The sequence below is a fragment of the Teleopsis dalmanni genome, chromosome X (genome assembly GCF_002237135.1).
Source record: "Teleopsis dalmanni isolate 2A chromosome X, ASM223713v2, whole genome shotgun sequence".
Taxonomy (NCBI): Eukaryota; Metazoa; Arthropoda; class Insecta; order Diptera; family Diopsidae; genus Teleopsis; species Teleopsis dalmanni.
In genome coordinates this window covers 65578109-65594861 of record NC_051848.1, presented here as the reverse complement: position 1 = coordinate 65594861, position 16753 = coordinate 65578109, and the positions used below count along the sequence as shown (strand labels likewise).

At 35.4% G+C, this 16753-nt stretch overlaps 1 long non-coding RNA gene across 1 annotated transcript in view; it reads left to right on the top strand.

The window, feature by feature from the left end:
• The first annotated feature begins 399 nt into the window (after nt 1-399).
• Nucleotides 400-16753, top strand: part of LOC119687921 — a 57388-nt gene continuing 41034 nt past the window's right edge. Inside the window, exons 1-4 of the long non-coding RNA XR_005253284.1 lie at nt 400-651; nt 707-1226; nt 13856-13965; nt 14021-14523. This is a non-coding gene — a long non-coding RNA (uncharacterized LOC119687921). The remainder of the gene's footprint in view (nt 652-706; nt 1227-13855; nt 13966-14020; nt 14524-16753) is intronic.

The window sequence follows — 16753 nt, the reverse complement described above, 5'->3', positions numbered from 1 at the left end:
TTTTCTATTCAAAATTCAGAACTTCTCGCAAGCAATTTGACAGGTGAAAAAAACTCGAACGAAAAAAAGTGAGAAAACAATTCACCATAGTTACATAAACACTTCTAGTGAGTAATTGTCAAAAGTGAGAAAATCGTTCGAGAAAACGAAGTGAGAAAGTTACATAAACGAGCCACTGGACGAAATAATTCTCCATAAAGTTTCCTTCCTCACAAAGTGTTCTATGGTCTGCACTATTGCCTGTCACGAAACAAATTCAAAGCAATTGATCCGCTTCACATGCAAACGACTAAGTTTGAAAACCGTGTGTAGCACAAAATGTGTATCAACGCATCAAACGGGATGTAGACTTTAGAATAACGGTTTGTGTTTTGAAAACTAAATTGAACGGTATAAAGTATTGAGTTTTATAGGCCGTGTTTCTACCGAATGTATTTCAAATATTCTAGAATGATACAATTTTATAGCAATGTGATTAAAAGTTTTATTTTTAATGCTGATTGCGAGTATAATTTCTTATTTAGTTGATATAATTTTCTAGTTTGCTATTTTGGAAAATTGAAAACACATGCGGACACTGCACTCTGCACACTGCACACTTGTTGTTTTTGGCACTTTACATGTGGGTAACTTTTATAAAAATCAAAAGCGGTAAATAATAATTATCAGCATTTCTGTGACATTAATTCATCTTTATTTATTTCAGTTGAACTGTGATCATGAAGTAAGTTTGACTAACTGAACATAATAATATGGTAATATGATTCGTCAGTCACATCAACGAAGCTGCAATGTTTCCGCACCGCACCATACAGCAGGACAGCAGAATTATGATAAGAAGCTTGATAAACAAAGCTTCGTGTTTATGAAGCTTGATTTTCGTGTGATGGGAAAATACTATAATTGACTGTATATAGTGAGTATTTTTTTTTTGTTTGGCAAAAAGGAACTTGTCAGATCGCTTCGTTGGAATATGTTAATTTTAACTTCATCAAATGACATAATAATGCCAATAAACGCGACCTTAACTCAACTCCAGCAAATGCATCAATTTCAACATCAACTTTATCCACCTTAATAATAATTGAATAATTACTAAGCTATTTAAATGAAACCACATCAATGACTGATGCAGCTACAAAATTAAATGGACATGTAGGGAGATGCTTTCCAACAACATAAACAGCATCAACAAAATTAAATGTATCAATTAAAAATTAGTTTTGGTAAGTCATAACTATTATGTGTTGTTAAGTGTCTTTAGTTTTAGCACAAGAATATGATTGTAAGAATGTATTGAGCCAAAAACTTAGAAATGAAAAATTTATATGTTACGGATTAAATTGAAGATGCGGTTAAATGGCCGAAAACTGAGAGCAAGTGCCGCAAATACAACATCCAATCTATGCCTAAATTAGCTGAAGTGTGTATGAAAATTTATAAATTTATAAATTTTTGAAAGTCGTGATTATTTGAAATTGTCATAAAAGGCCTCACTTGAAAGATGCCGAAATTCTGTAAATAAATTTACAGTATTTCACATAAATGCTTCCTGCTTTAGTGCGTTCTATTTTTAAATACGGTAAACATTCAATCATATTTTGTCATAATTTGAACAAAACTCATTAGGCTTTTGCGACAAGGTAGCGACATTTTTATGAACGTAATTATATCTGAATATTAAAGATGTTAGTTTTGTATTTGTTAGTATAAGTATTCAATAACATATTCCTTATAACTTTCGTTTAAAAATTAAAGGGAAAAAACGACTCATTTAATTATTTTTTTTTCGCTCGAGCGCCATAAGATCTTAGCGGCATTGTTTCCACACTATTACCGCATCATATAAATGCAAACAATTTTAATTTTTTCCTAATGTTTTAAATAAACTTATCTACGTTTTTTTATAAAATTAAATGTTTTTTCTTTAAAAACATATGCTAATTCAGAAGTTCAAGTTTTCTAAAATTTCTAATAAATAAAATATATTCCAAAATTACAAAATAAAACCAAAATCATATTTGGAGTTTAGTTGATATATTTTAATAAATAGTATATTTTGAAATTGGGTATAGCAATTTAAGTATACTACATTTTTCCTAATGTTTTTTAGAAAGCTGTTTCCTTTAAGAATCGTAACTTATTGCTATGCTTTTAGATGACTTTTAGGAGCTTCGTTAGAAATTGAGTGCCTATATTGATATGGGTTATGTCTAACCTATAAAATTATAAATAATTCGGGACCCGCAATTCTGCCCGGTTAAAAAAATTGACCCGTTTTGATGAACGAACCTTATGAGACATCAAAACTGGAAACTATAAATATTGCAACATTAAAAGTCAAGTTTGTTTCTGAAGCGGAACTTTTAACTTGTTCGGAACTTGTTTTTTTTCAGTAGTTGAACAAACAACCACTTCGATATATTATTTTTAAATTAAACTTAAGTTCATCTAGCTATAATTTTACTATTCTCCAATGTGCTTGTTTTGGGATTGCATGTTGTTGTTATTGTTCGCAAGAATATAAGCTTTTAGTTTCTTTGGGGAGTGCTGAACGGCACTTGGTCGTCGTACTAAACAAGTGATATCGGAACGTAGATCTGTTCGTTAATGTAGAAAACTTTGCTATGTTATATCAAAAAAGTAAATATTATTATTAACAAAAACTTATATTAACTTTATTATGTTTATTTTATAAATGAAGTTAAAATTTTTACATATATCTGTTTATATATATTTTCCCGTAATGGATTTTCTTTTAAATTTTCTTAAACATAGTTCAATTGCATGTAAATCTGCCTGAAAAACTGAGTTTTCTTGACTCATACTCACAAATATTTCCTCTCTTGGTTTAACCGCACATATTCCTTCTCCCATTTTTTTCCTTTATTTTAGAGCCATCCGTGTACCACAGATGGTAGTTTCCAATGAATGGAGATATGTTCAGTTCCCAGTCATTCCTGTCTGGTATTAGTACTTGAAACTTTTGGTGGAAGTTAAGTTTAGGTGAGCAAATGTTAGATATAGTGATCTTTAGTCCTTTATCTCTTTACATTTCCTTACCTAAAAGGGAGTTATTTAAGATTGACATTTAATACCACCTCTCTGCACCATCTAGCTACTATGTTTAGGACTTGTTGGAGTCGATATGGTATCGTGTCTTCATATTTATCTCTAATAAGTATGACTATATCTCCAGCGTAGCATTGTATCTCGAATTGTTTGTCATTCAGGCGATGCAGGACCTCGTCCACTGCATTTCACCACAAGAGTGGAGATAATACACCCCCTTGTGAGCAACCTTTTGTAGTATGTGCTTTTATTTCGGCTTTTATTTACCTGCTGAAAATTTACCGTCTACTCCAGTGGCTTTGAAAGGAGAGTATGAGTTGATCGCCCATTCAATTTTACTCTCAGTAAAGGTTTTACAAGTAATTTTCCAGTCATTGTCCCTGGGCCTTTTGGTCACCAGGGAGCTGAACTATGAATCCCGGAAAGTTTACTTCTGTTAGAAGTATAAATGACTCTTTGCAGCCATTGGTGTAAAGGCCATCTAGTCTAATAGGGTTAGTGTGGCTTTTCGAGATAACTCTGTGAATTTTAGTGCTACTGCTTTAGTTTTGAATCTCAGAACAGAAGCTTATCCATGATTTTTTTTTTGCCCTTCTAATTTCCTTATTGTAGGCGGTGAGGGCATTCCTATAAGTCTCTGGATTCAACTCTAAGCTAATTAGTTGTTTCACCATGGCGCACTTCTGTTGTCGATCTTAGTTGTGACCGGACAGGCGTCATGGTAGGCGTTTATAATAGTTGTGCCTAAGGCAGTATCAGCTATTTCTAAGTCATGAATGTAACTTATCGTATGTTTACTATTACTTAGGTGGGCCATAAGTTCATTTGTAAATCGATCCCAATATATGCCGCTTGGCACCCTATCAAATCTTATCTGACGATGATCAGGCATGGATGATTCTTTGAAACATTTCAGACTTTGATAAAATGTTTTATAAATGATGTGGCTGGGGTGATTATCGCCAGTTGACTTTTTATCGCCAGTCGTTTAGTTCAACTGGGCTCTTCCTTCACACGTACATAAAGGATGGTTTCCCCATTCTTGTCCTTTTCAGTTCTGATAATTCTCCACGATGATGTGCATATGCCACCATTTTGGTTTTTCAGACTGGTCAGCAAAATGTCCGGTGGTAGCAAGGCGGATGGAAAAATAAAGGTGATGCACATATATGTCTTGGGCATTTTTCTTCCCTGAAATATTTTAAGAGTGGCAACCAGGAATGGTTTGAACTTTGGGACACAATTCGTCAGCTAGTTCCTTGTTTCATAATTGCAACATGTTAATGAGATCCATCCATCTCTGTTAACACTAATTATGAAACCATAAACACTATCATGTTTAGGAAGTTTGTCGATTTCTTCCTTGAGCTTCAATTTTATGAGCTCAATTACTCATGGGTATTAGCCACTTTGTAGGCATTAGCAACGTCCCTGTAAAATGGAGTCGGGTTTGACTGGTGTTCGATCAAGCTAGTCGCCTGCTGGACGGCTTTTGGTTTCTTGGGCTGTGTGCATTGTATTTCTCCGGGAGATGTGGCGTTAGTTCTACACCTTTTACTGGGTCTGTCACTCTTCTTTCTGTCACCAGAGAAGGTTTGCAGAAAGAATATCGCTCTCTTTCTCCTTTCTCTTTCTCTAAACCGAGACTGTTCTGATCTTGGCCTTGATACGCCTTGTATGAGCCACAGTGAAGAATTCTGCCTTCTTTCTAGTCTCTTTGTTGCCGTCAACTGAATTCACCGTGCTCTAGATGTTAGCATTTGACGCACCGCCATCGCAGCTACCTGTGTCCATAGGAGTTTTACACCATTGGTCTCTGGGCAGATGGGTTCAGATTTTCCAGATTTTGAATCTTAAGTGAGATTTAAGTGAAATCTTAAGTGAAAATCTCTGTTCAAGATTTTCTTTAACTTTCGTTGGTGAACGGATAAGAGCTTTTTCCTCTGGTTCTGTAATTAAATTATTGTTAATGACATTTAAATTTTTTATACAAAAATATTGAAAAGGAGAAAAAACGGTTACTCCAAGCAGAGCACTATGCTTTGGGAAGACATTAATTAAAACAGGAAGGCACTTGGTATCCTGTGTGACTGGATGCACCCGTCCAGCCATGCATCCTCGGCGTAATAGTCTACCTCAGAAGAGCTTCCCATCAGTCTAAGATTGTCGCACTTATCTTAACGAGTTTGGCTTATAAGCTACAACTTAATGGGCGATCTTTACCGCCACTTACTCCTTGAGACGCTAGAATAACATATTGTTAACCCATTCAGACCTTGTCAGCTTGTAAGAAGGTAAATCTACTTACTACTGACTAACTACTACATATTGCCAACAACAGAAACATAAATGTACTTGCTACAACTAACTACTAGCAACACAAACTTAGACTACAAAATAACACATTCTATCTTAATTTACTGGTAGATTTTGGTTGCATTTCTTGCTCAAATCTCAATCAATATTCCAATTAGTAATATCAGTATTATCACTGTCTGGGATATTAATCAGAGTAGCTCAAATTGTATTTAAGCCCTTACACCACGATAAGGTGTAAGGGCTCCCTCACGATCTGCGTCTATCTGTCCCTATCTTCTGCTACTCTCTTCCAGTTCAGTACTCCAATCATTCTTGCATCACCATACACATTCTCATCTCATCTTGTTCTTGGCATACCTCTGTGCCTGGTTGTCATCGGCTTTGCGTTGAATATGCTGTTCGGTCTTCTCTCCGACCCCATTCTTATTACATGAGCAGCCCATTGTAACCTTTGCGACTTAATGTATCTCACTATATTTTCATTTCTAAGCAGTTCTTCATTTTCATTATTTGTTTTTAAAGCTTCTTCGTCCGCCTTCGTCATTGTCCATGTTTCTGAGCCATATGTAGCTACCGGTCTTATTATTGTCTTAAACATTCGCTTATTTTCCTTGGATAATAGTCTTGATTTGATTAAGTCTAAATATTTGTAAAACATCTATTTGCTGCTTGTGTTTTATTTCTTATTGCGATTCTGCAATCATTATTGTTGCTAATCAGCGCACCGAGGTAGGTAAAGTTGCTGACAACCTCAAAATTGTATTCACCAATTGATATGTGCTGCATACCCGTACTCTCGTTCCTTCTTGCTAGCTTGAGGTATTTGGTTTTACTTTCATTTATTCTAAGACCAACATTTGATAGCTCGCTTTCGCTTTTTGCAATGATTGCAATATCATCTGCATACGCATAGATCTGGTATGACTTTGTTATAATATTGCCGAGATTTTCAATGAAGTGAATGGCGTAGTGTAATGTTAATATAAATAAGAATGCCGAAAGGCTGTCACCCTGTTTAACTCCAGAGCTTATTGAAAACGACTCTGAGAGGTGTCCATTGATAATAACCTTGCCTGATGAGTTCGCAAGGATCATTGTGACCAATCGAGTAAGATTTTGCGGGGCGCTCGCCCACGCCAGAGCGTTTATGATTTTTGATCTTTCGAGGCCATCGAAGGTCTGCCTGAAATCTACAAAGAGTGCGTGTAGCGTAATGTTGTGCTCATAGCACTTTTCCATCGATTGACGTAGCACAAATATTTGATTAATTGTTGCCCTTTCGGATCTAAAACCGCATTGATACTCACCTATAGTATCACCAATTGCTTCATGAAGCTTATCTTTTAGAATATTAGAAAAAATTTTATAGCCAAGCAGCGAGATTGGTCTGTAGTTGCCGCATTCGAGTTTGTTGCTTTTCTTATAGACTGGAAAGATTAAACTGTTTTTCCATGCTTCTGGCATTTGTTCGCTGTGCCATATTCCACACATCAAGGAGTGCATTTCGGTTTCTATCTGGTCACCTCCGTATTTATATAGCTCAGCTGTACTATTAGTCTCGCCTGGCGCTTTCTTTAACTTTAACCTTTTCACCGAATTTTTCATGTCGCCTAGGCTCGGAAGATCGTAACTTGCCATCAGTTGTGGTATTGCAGTTATTACCGATATGGTTTCATTTATGCTGTTGAAGTTTAATGAGTCGGTGAAATGCTCCTTCCATCTCTCTATGGCTTGGTTTGTTTCTTATCCCTGCATGCAAAAGGTCTTGGTTCATATTTGCTACTAATACAACTTATTTGATTATAGAAAGCCCTTGTATTGTTTCTCTTTCTTTCTTCATCTATTTGTTTGATTTTTGTCTTGTAAAACTCCCTTTTTTTCTTTCTACAAAGCTTATATGCAGTTTTTTTTACATGGTAGCACAGAGTAGCTGCTCTTGTGCCTCTATTTATCATATTAATTCTCGCTGTATTTTTTGTTGCAATTGCTTCCCTGCATTCATTATCGAATCATTCCACATTTCGTATTGGCACTACAGTCCAGTATGACTGTATTACGCAGCGATACCTTTCCAGATTACTCGCTGTTTTCAGTTTACCTGCATCCCATTTGCAAACTTTTCTTATATTTTGTTGTTCTATTTTATATACTCTCTGTCTTATTATAGATTTTACCAAATAGTGATCTGAATCACAGTTAGTTCCTTTGCAAACTTTAACATCGAGGATTGACGAAAAATGCGTGCCATCGACAAGAATATGATCAATTTGATTTGAGCCTCTATTTCCCGGCACTCTCCACGTAGGGCTGGTTACTTCGTGTAGTGATTTTTTCCCGCATATTTCATTAAGGAATGGTTCTATACCTAGTTTCGCGTTAAAGTCGCCTAGTATTATTTTTGTATCATACTTATTTAAATTTTTGCTTGTCTTAATCAGAGTGTCATAGAAATGTTCCTTTTCTTCATCTTCACTATCTTCTGTGATGTTATTAAATTTACCTTTTACTCGGAGCTTGCATATTCTTTCATCTATAGGTTCAAAACTCATAATATTGTTCTTAATTTTTTTGTCAATAAAGTAACCGGTTCCTTTTCTTTTCTATTTTGAGGCTATAACTGCGCATTTCATCAGCTATTTTCATAAATTTTCCTGGTGTTAACATTGTTAATACGTTCCATGTTCTAAATCTTAAGTCCAAATTTCGTCGGCATAGTCTATCAACGTGTATCCTTCCATTGTTCCGAGGCATGTCTAAGAGTTGCGTAGCGGTAAAATTTTTCCGATGCAGGGTTGCTGGCCTTGCGATCAACCCCCTACTTGGAGGGCCAGATCTCCTTGTTTGCTAACCCGGAGATAGGATTGGTGTTAAGTAGTTAGAGAATTTCCGCTGAATTATATGTTTTCAGATTATACCGCCTGTATTCGGTCGCCAGAGCCTCGTATGCAGAAAACAGGATGCGCCGCAGGTAGGTGAGGATGACAGTTGAGAAGGCTAGGCTATATACTCACATCACTTCTCCATTAGGGCACATTTTTTTGCCCCTTACATCATATAATTAAATTCGTTAAATTATTCAAATGCTGTAGTTCACTACTTTTCAAAACCTCTCTGTAAAATACAACAGTTTCTTTTAATGAAAATAGTCACTACCATCGTAATTGACATTAAAATCCAATTTAATAATATTAATAAAATACGAAGTAATAAATTCAAAACATCAATTTACTAATTTATTTTTTATGTAAAATAATATTAGAAAATATTTTTGAATATTAATAATAAATATTAATAGTTAATAATAGTTGCTAATTTGTACGAAAAACAACAACATTTTGTTTATCTAAGCACGTAGTTGTGAAGTGACCAAGCATGTTAGCAACAGCAAAAAAAAATGTTGCCAAATCAATAAGCTATCTATTGTGACATTCATTGGAAATTTCAATGCATATTCCAGTCATTTGTCGGAAGATTGCAAAAAAAAATTCAAGCGAAATCAAAGATTCACAACGTCGAAAATTGTAGATATGAAATATCTTGAAAACATCCAAAACTATGGAAAATTAATATATTAAATATATATGTGGCAACAGTACAAGCAACATGGCAACCCGTAGAAAATATCAACGTGGCAACGCTAAACACGAAGCTCTTTTTGATTTGGTTAAGAAAGTAGTTTGAATGCTCTACAAATTAGTGCATCTTATGCAAGAATACACGCGTAAACTACGTTCTAGACAAATACATAACAACATACCGTTGAACGCGGAACATACTACAAATACACAAGTAGACACCACATAAATAAACCTGAAACACAATGTGAGAGTGCCAAACTTTAACAAAATCAATCCAACGGTATGGTTTGCACAATTGGAACGAGTTTTTGTCTAAACAATATTCGAGACGATGTAAACAAATTCGATTGGGTTGCAGTAAATTTGAATGAAGATATCATGATGGTGGCTGAAGATTTAATTACGATTCCTCCAACAAATAACAAACATGAAACACTTAAGACATATTTGTTGGGAAAATTTGCAGAATCAGCCAAATCTAAGTTGCGTCGCCTACTGCAAGGTGGAGACACAACGGGTATGAAGCCGTCGGAAATACTTTCGCACATGAGACGTCTGGCACCGGATCCCAATAGCGAACAAATCATTCGCACGCTTTTGCTCAGCGAAATGCCCAAATCGATTCGTCCGGTATTGGCAATTTGGAAGGAGGATAATCGGAACAAATTGGCAAAATAAGCTAATAAAATGCTGGAGGCGTCAATAACAAACGCAATGTATATGTGTGAGGTATCGCCACAGCCTATGCAAGCCGCTGCAACTGTGTGCAGCATGACACACAATGCTTTGTACACGGCTATTCAACAACTTACTGACCGAGTTAAAAATCTGCAGGTTAAAGTTAAAAAACTCACAAAAACAACCACGAGTCGCAACGGCTTCGATCGGGATCGCCCAAAACGTCAAGCGATGTCAACAGTCAACAGCGACGTCATGATAATTTGTGTTACTACCACACCAAGCTTGGGGACAGGGCCACCAAGTGCAAGCCATACTGCTCACGATATACACCTTTAAACTAAAAAAGTTCTCGTCAAGCACACTAGTTGACGGCAGTAACAAAAAACTTGACCACATAAGCAGTGATTCATCTGTTGCAGAAATACAACCACTCATAAATAGTGAACGTCTTTTTGTCGTCGATCGCCGATCATGTTTTCGGTTTTTGGTTGACTCGGGCTCAGTTGTATCAGTAGTACCACGGTATTTAGTGATATGCAAAACAACACAAGGAGAGCACTATACGCAGAGAACCAAACTCTCATTACCACTTTTGGCAACTACACAATGGAATTAGACTTATGTTTACGACGATCATTTAAGTGGCAATTTATTTTTGCACATGTGGAAGTTGCTATTATTGGCGCTGGTTTCTTCAACCATTTTCATTTATTAGTTGACCTGAGAAGCAAATAACTTATAGAAATGACGACGAAGCTTTGCACTTGAGGTGAACTTTCAGCTTCTCGGTCATCAACCATATCTACAACAGACGAGACAGCCAAGTTCAGCAATCTGCTCAAAGAATTCGTTAATATTACACGACCAGTGTTGAAACAGCCACTTCTCAACGCTCGAAAGCATGTGGTGTCTCATCAGATTGAGACAAGAGGCAACATTGTTCTTGATCGTCCCAGAAGGTTATCTGGACAGAAACTTGCTGTGGCGAAAGCCGAAATTACTTTATTACTGAATCAAGGTATTTGCCGTTTGTCAAAAAGTCCGTGGACAAGTTCTCTACACATGGTGGCGAAAAATAATGGAGAATGATGTGCTTGTGGCGACTATCGAAAGTTGAACACAATAACGATAACGAACAGGTATCATATCGTTTACGTGCATGATATTGCGGAAAAGTTGCACAACAAAACATTGTTTTCAGCACTCTACTGGGTGAAAGCATATTATCAGATACCAATGGCAAAGGGCGACATCCAGAAAACTACCGTCAGCACACCTTTTGGTTTGATTGAGTTCCAGTACATGCCGTTTGGGTTGAAAAACGCGACGCAGACATTCCAACGTTTCATGTACCAAATTTGATTTCGTGTGTTGCTATATTGACGACATTCTCATAGCTTTAACGTCCATAGAGGAGCATGAACGTCATCTCCGAATAGTATTTACCATTTGGCGCCAACATATACTCAGAATAAATGCCAACAAATGCCAATTTGGTAAATCGGAAATTCTCTTTCTGGGCAACACGGTCAGCAAGAATGACATTAAACCACCACAGGAACGTATTGAAGCAATAGTGAATTACAAACAACCTGACACAGTCAGTGAGCTAGCATGTTTTCTAGGTGTTCTGAATTACTATCGGCGTTGTATACCACACTAATCGCAATATCAAGCACAGTTTAGCGATCTGGTACGAAATATAAAAAAGAATGATAAACGTAAAATCACCGAAAGCCTCGATGCGTTTAATAACTTTAAACACAGAGTTGCGTCATTTAAATGGGCCACAAACCGCTGGTATATGCTTTCAAACAGAAACCAGAGAAAGCGTCACCACGGCAACTCCGCTATCTTGATTACGTTTCACAGTTTTCAACAACCATCATAAACCTATCTAGAAATGACAATGTGTGGCAGATGTTTTTTCTCGTATTTCAGCTGCCAACTGCTGTCAATTTATCAACCGTTGCAGGGGAACAACAAGACGACCAAGAATTAAAAATACTGTTGCACGGAGAAACATTTTTAAAGCTACAATTGCTTTCAACAACATAAATTCCTTATTCGTGCCAGTATCTTTGTGTCATAAAGTCTTCGCATCAATTCAAGGTATGTCGCACCCCAGTGTAAGATCCACTCTGCAGCAGATAAAGCAAAAATACGTCAAAAACACTTTTCGACCAAGAGACCAATTAAAATCGACATCCCAGACAACCGTTTCGGCCATGTACATATCGCCATGATTGTGATGCCAATGGATAAAGCGTACCTCTATTGTTTAACAATGATTGATCGCTTTTCAAGGTGGCCTGAAGCTATACCTTTAAAAGATATTACTACAAACACCATTGTATCTGCCTTTTGGTCAAACTGGGTGGCGAGATTTGAATACCCGCAAACTATAACAACAGATCGGGGCCTACAATTCGAATCAGCATTTTTCAAAGCTTTGACAAAAATGATAGGAGAAAAACCAGGTGAGGTTTTCACAAAGTACAATACTGGAAAGGGGGTGCTATGGTAACATTACAACCAACATGGCAACCCGTAGAAAATATCTGATTGTCACTTTTGACGTAAAACAATACGCCTGGCAACACTAAACACGAAGCACTTTTTGATGTTTTTGATTTGGTTAAGAAAAAAGTTTTTATGTTGTTTATATTTTTGTGTTCCCAAATAAAATAGTCTACTATAATGACTAAATATACATATAAATATATCTAAACATTTTTAGGAGTACGTAAAGAAAGTATAATTGAAAAGTGGTTTAAAATTTTTAACTTATTAGTTGCTATCAAGTCCATACTTATATTTAGGCATAAATATTCTAAACCAGGCTAATATTTGTGCGCCCCGCGACAGATTTCTGATCCACTACAATTAGGAAAATATTTCTTTGTTATATTTAGGTAAAATGACATTATTTTATTCAGGTCAATTCACTTAATTAACAAAGACTTTAACATATATATCTTTGCACAACAGATTCAAGTAACTCGTATCCAGAGCCGTAAGTCATTACATTAAAAATAAGAAATTTTTGTTATGGCAACAACTAATATTAATAATGCTGATATTAATAGAATTATACAAGATAAATTATTAGAGAATTAATGAAACTAAATTTAACATTATGGCCGTATTTTTATTTTTCTCCAGAAAAATTATAAACGTATGTATTTATTTCTACGACCCTCCTAACTATTTAGTGATTTGTATTGGTCTGGACAGCCCTGTTCTACACTATTAATAATTTTGTTGTAAAAAGAAATTTCAAAATTTCCTGCATTCAGAACATTGCTTTTTGTTCATTATTCATTTTAATTTTTAATCCTTGCTTAATTATTTATTATTATACAAAATGTAATTGCTTGTACAGTGATGTCAATATCTCGCTTAATGCCTATACTAATCAACTTACGGTTTTTTGCCACACTTTAAGTTGCCGAAAGCACCTATTAATGATTAAAATAGAAATATTTTTTTTTTCAATTTAATATAATTTATATCAATTTCAGTTTATATTTCTTTCAAATTGGTGGATGATAAATGTTTTTGTATATATTATTCTTAATATTTATGCATTCGGTTTAAACTAAAAAAAAATTTGAATAAATACAAAATGTATGAAAATATATAAGCAGAACCAATGCAAAATTACAATATTCTGAATTTCATTAGTCACATGATTATGTGCATATTTTGTTATTGCACATAAGAAGGATATATTTATGTAATTTCACACCATGACGCATCTAGTTGTCAACCAAGAATAATATGTAAAAAATGAACGTGACAACCACAAAGATTCATACATAAATTAGTAATCTTGTCAAAAATTCTTTGCTTCTCCATAAAGTTTCCTTCCTCACAAAATGTTCTATGGTCTGCACTATTGCTTATCACGAAACAAATTCAAAGCAATTGATCCGCTTCACATGCAAACGACTAAGTTTGAAAACCGTGTGTAGCACAAAATGTGTATCAACGCATCAAACGGGATGTAGACTTAGAATAACGGTTTGTGTTTTGAAAACTAAATTGAACGGTATAAAGTATTGAGTTTTATAGGCCGTGTTTCTACCGAATGTATTTCAAATATTCTAGAATGATACAATTTTATAGCAATGTGATTAAAAGTTTTATTTTTAATGCTGATTGCGAGTATAATTTCTTATTTAGTTGATATAATTTTCTAGTTTGCTATTTTGGAAAATTGAAAACACATGCGGACACTGCACTCTGCACACTGCACACTTGTTGTTTTTGGCACTTTACATGTGGGTAACTTTTATAAAAATCAAAAGCGGTAAATAATAATTATCAGCATTTCTGTGACATTAATTCATCTTTATTTATTTCAGTTGAACTGTGATCATGAAGTAAGTTTGACTAACTGAACATAATAATATGGTAATATGATTCGTCAGTCACATCAACGAAGCTGCAATGTTTCCGCACCGCACCATACAGCAGGACAGCAGAACTATGATAAGAAAAATTTGAAGTTTAATTTTCATGTGATCGGAAAATACTATAATTGACTGTATATAGTGAGCATTTTTTTTTTTTTTGGCAAAAAGGAACTTTTCAGATCGCTTCGTTGGAATATGTTAATTTTAACTTCATCAAACGACATAATAATGTCAATAAACGCGACCTCAACTAGTATATCACCAGCAAATGCATCAATTTCAACATCAACTTTATCCACCTTAATAATAATTGAATAATTACTAAGCTATTTAAATGAAACCACATCAATGACTGATGCAGCTACAAAATTAAATGGACATGTAGGGAGATGCTTTCCAACAACATAAACAGCATCAACAAAATTAAATGTATCAATTAAAAATTAGTTTTGGTAAGTCATAACTATTATGTTTTGTTAAGTGTCTTTAGTTTTAGCACAAGAATATGATTGTAAGAATGTATTGAGCCAAAAACTTAGAAATGAAAAATTTATATGTTACGGATTAAATTGAAGATGCGGTTAAATGGCCGAAAACAAAGAGCAGGTGCCGCAAATACAACATCCAATCTATGCCTAAATTAGCTGAAGTGTGTATGAAAATTTATAAATTTATAAATTTTTGAAAGTCGTGATTATTTGAAATTGTCATAAAAGGCCTCACTTGAAAGATGCCGAAATTCTGTAAATATATTTACAGAATTAATATTATATATAAAATAAAAATAAATATATAAAATAATATTTTATATATTTATTTATATTTATTTCACATAAATGCTTCCTGCTTTAGTGCGTTCTATTTTTAAATACGGTAAACATTCAATCTTATTTTGTCATAATTTGAACAAAACTTATTTGGCATTTGCGACAAGGTAGCGACATTTTTATGAACGTAATTATTTCTGAATATTAAAGATGTTAGTTTTGTATTTGTTAGTATAAGTATTTTTAGTGGTTGATATATTTACTTTATTCACAACTGTTAAATTTATTTAAGTATTACAACTTATTCTGATTAATACTTTTTCCAATAATAATGACGGGAGACGCGACTATTGGATTTCTCTTTTTTCTTGTTGACAGTTTTATGATAATCTTTTTGGTGTTGTCACAGTACTCCCCCTTAAGTGGCGAAGTAATTGAATTTGGTTAAAAAACGAACGTTGCGTCCTGATCTTGTCAGGTCAGCTGCTGTATTTGGTCGTAAAGACTGGTCACAATTTGTGTTGTGTGGAGTGGGGTATACTACTGATTTGTTGTGGACGTCTATGTCTGTATCAGGACATATGAAAGCCGCTTTAAAACGATCTATGCTGATTGTTTGTTCTTTGTTTTCGATCAGTATTCTAAACGTTTTGTCAAAACAAACAAAATACTGTTCGTCTTGCTTGTTTCCGCTAATACATTGTAATTCGTTTAATAGATGAGATGGCTTTTTATCCCCAGGCTGTAAACCACAAACTAATTGTTTAATGCGTTTATATTCACTATCCGCATAGTTTTTTATTATTGCTTGCTTGATAGCTTCGTACTTTTGAGTTTCTGGTAGATTTTGTAAGGTGTTCTAACAACGACGCATCCAGTGCCGCGATAACCGTGTCAAACTTTTGAGTGTCGTCCCTTATGTGGTTGGCTTGGAACCAGTAGTCCAACGGTATAAATCAAAGATCAATGTTGTTCCTTATTAATGTTGGCATTGGCAGCTTTATTGCAGTGACTGGTGAGTTTTCGTTGACTGGAGTAGTATCTTCGGTCATTTTTTGATCTAGTGTACCCAGTGTTGCTAGTGTTGCGTCACCAATGTAGTGGTGTTGTTGTTGTTGTTGTTGTTGTAACCCGCCGGGACCTGTAAGCAGATAAACATGAAAGGAAACACAAGACGGTTACATGCGTAGGTAAATAGGATAAAAGTTAGGTAGGTAATGAAGAAGAATGGGGGGAGAAGGATGAGGAAGAGTAGCGAAGAGGTACATATAAACCATCATCCTGGATCCAGGCGTAGAAACCTGGCCACTTCAGTGGAGTGAGTCCAAAGGTTAATTGGACGAAGATTTGTGTGTACAGAAGGACATAAAAACATATGGGCAACGTCATGGGGAGAAGAGCTGCAGTTAGGGCACACATTGTGGATGGACGTATTTATGCGAGACAAGTAACTGTTTAGCACTCGGCTATATCCTGATCTCAATTGAGCAAGGACAGTTCTTGTTGCACGGGGAAGAGAGCATTCATCCGAGGAGATTGCAGGCGGAGGCCTATTAGGAACCTTGTTGTCGGACAACCTAGGTCTAGAAGAGGACACTGCATCGGTGTGGAGGGCCGTAAGTCCACGTTTATATTCGACCTCACTGATGTTAGCTCCGTTGCAAAAGGTGTCGATAGAATTATTAAAAGAAAGGAGAGATCGACGAATGCATCTAGGAGGGATGGCACTACTAGCCATGACGCCATTGGGATGACCATCTGTATGGCACGCGAGTAGATGTTGCTTGGACAGAAGTTGATTGTGCTCTTTTACAAGAAGCATTTTTGATTCTGCATGAAGGTAGTCGACATGGGATATGCTATGGCAACCAGTTACAACCCACAATGCCGTGTTTTGACATGATTTGATTTTGGT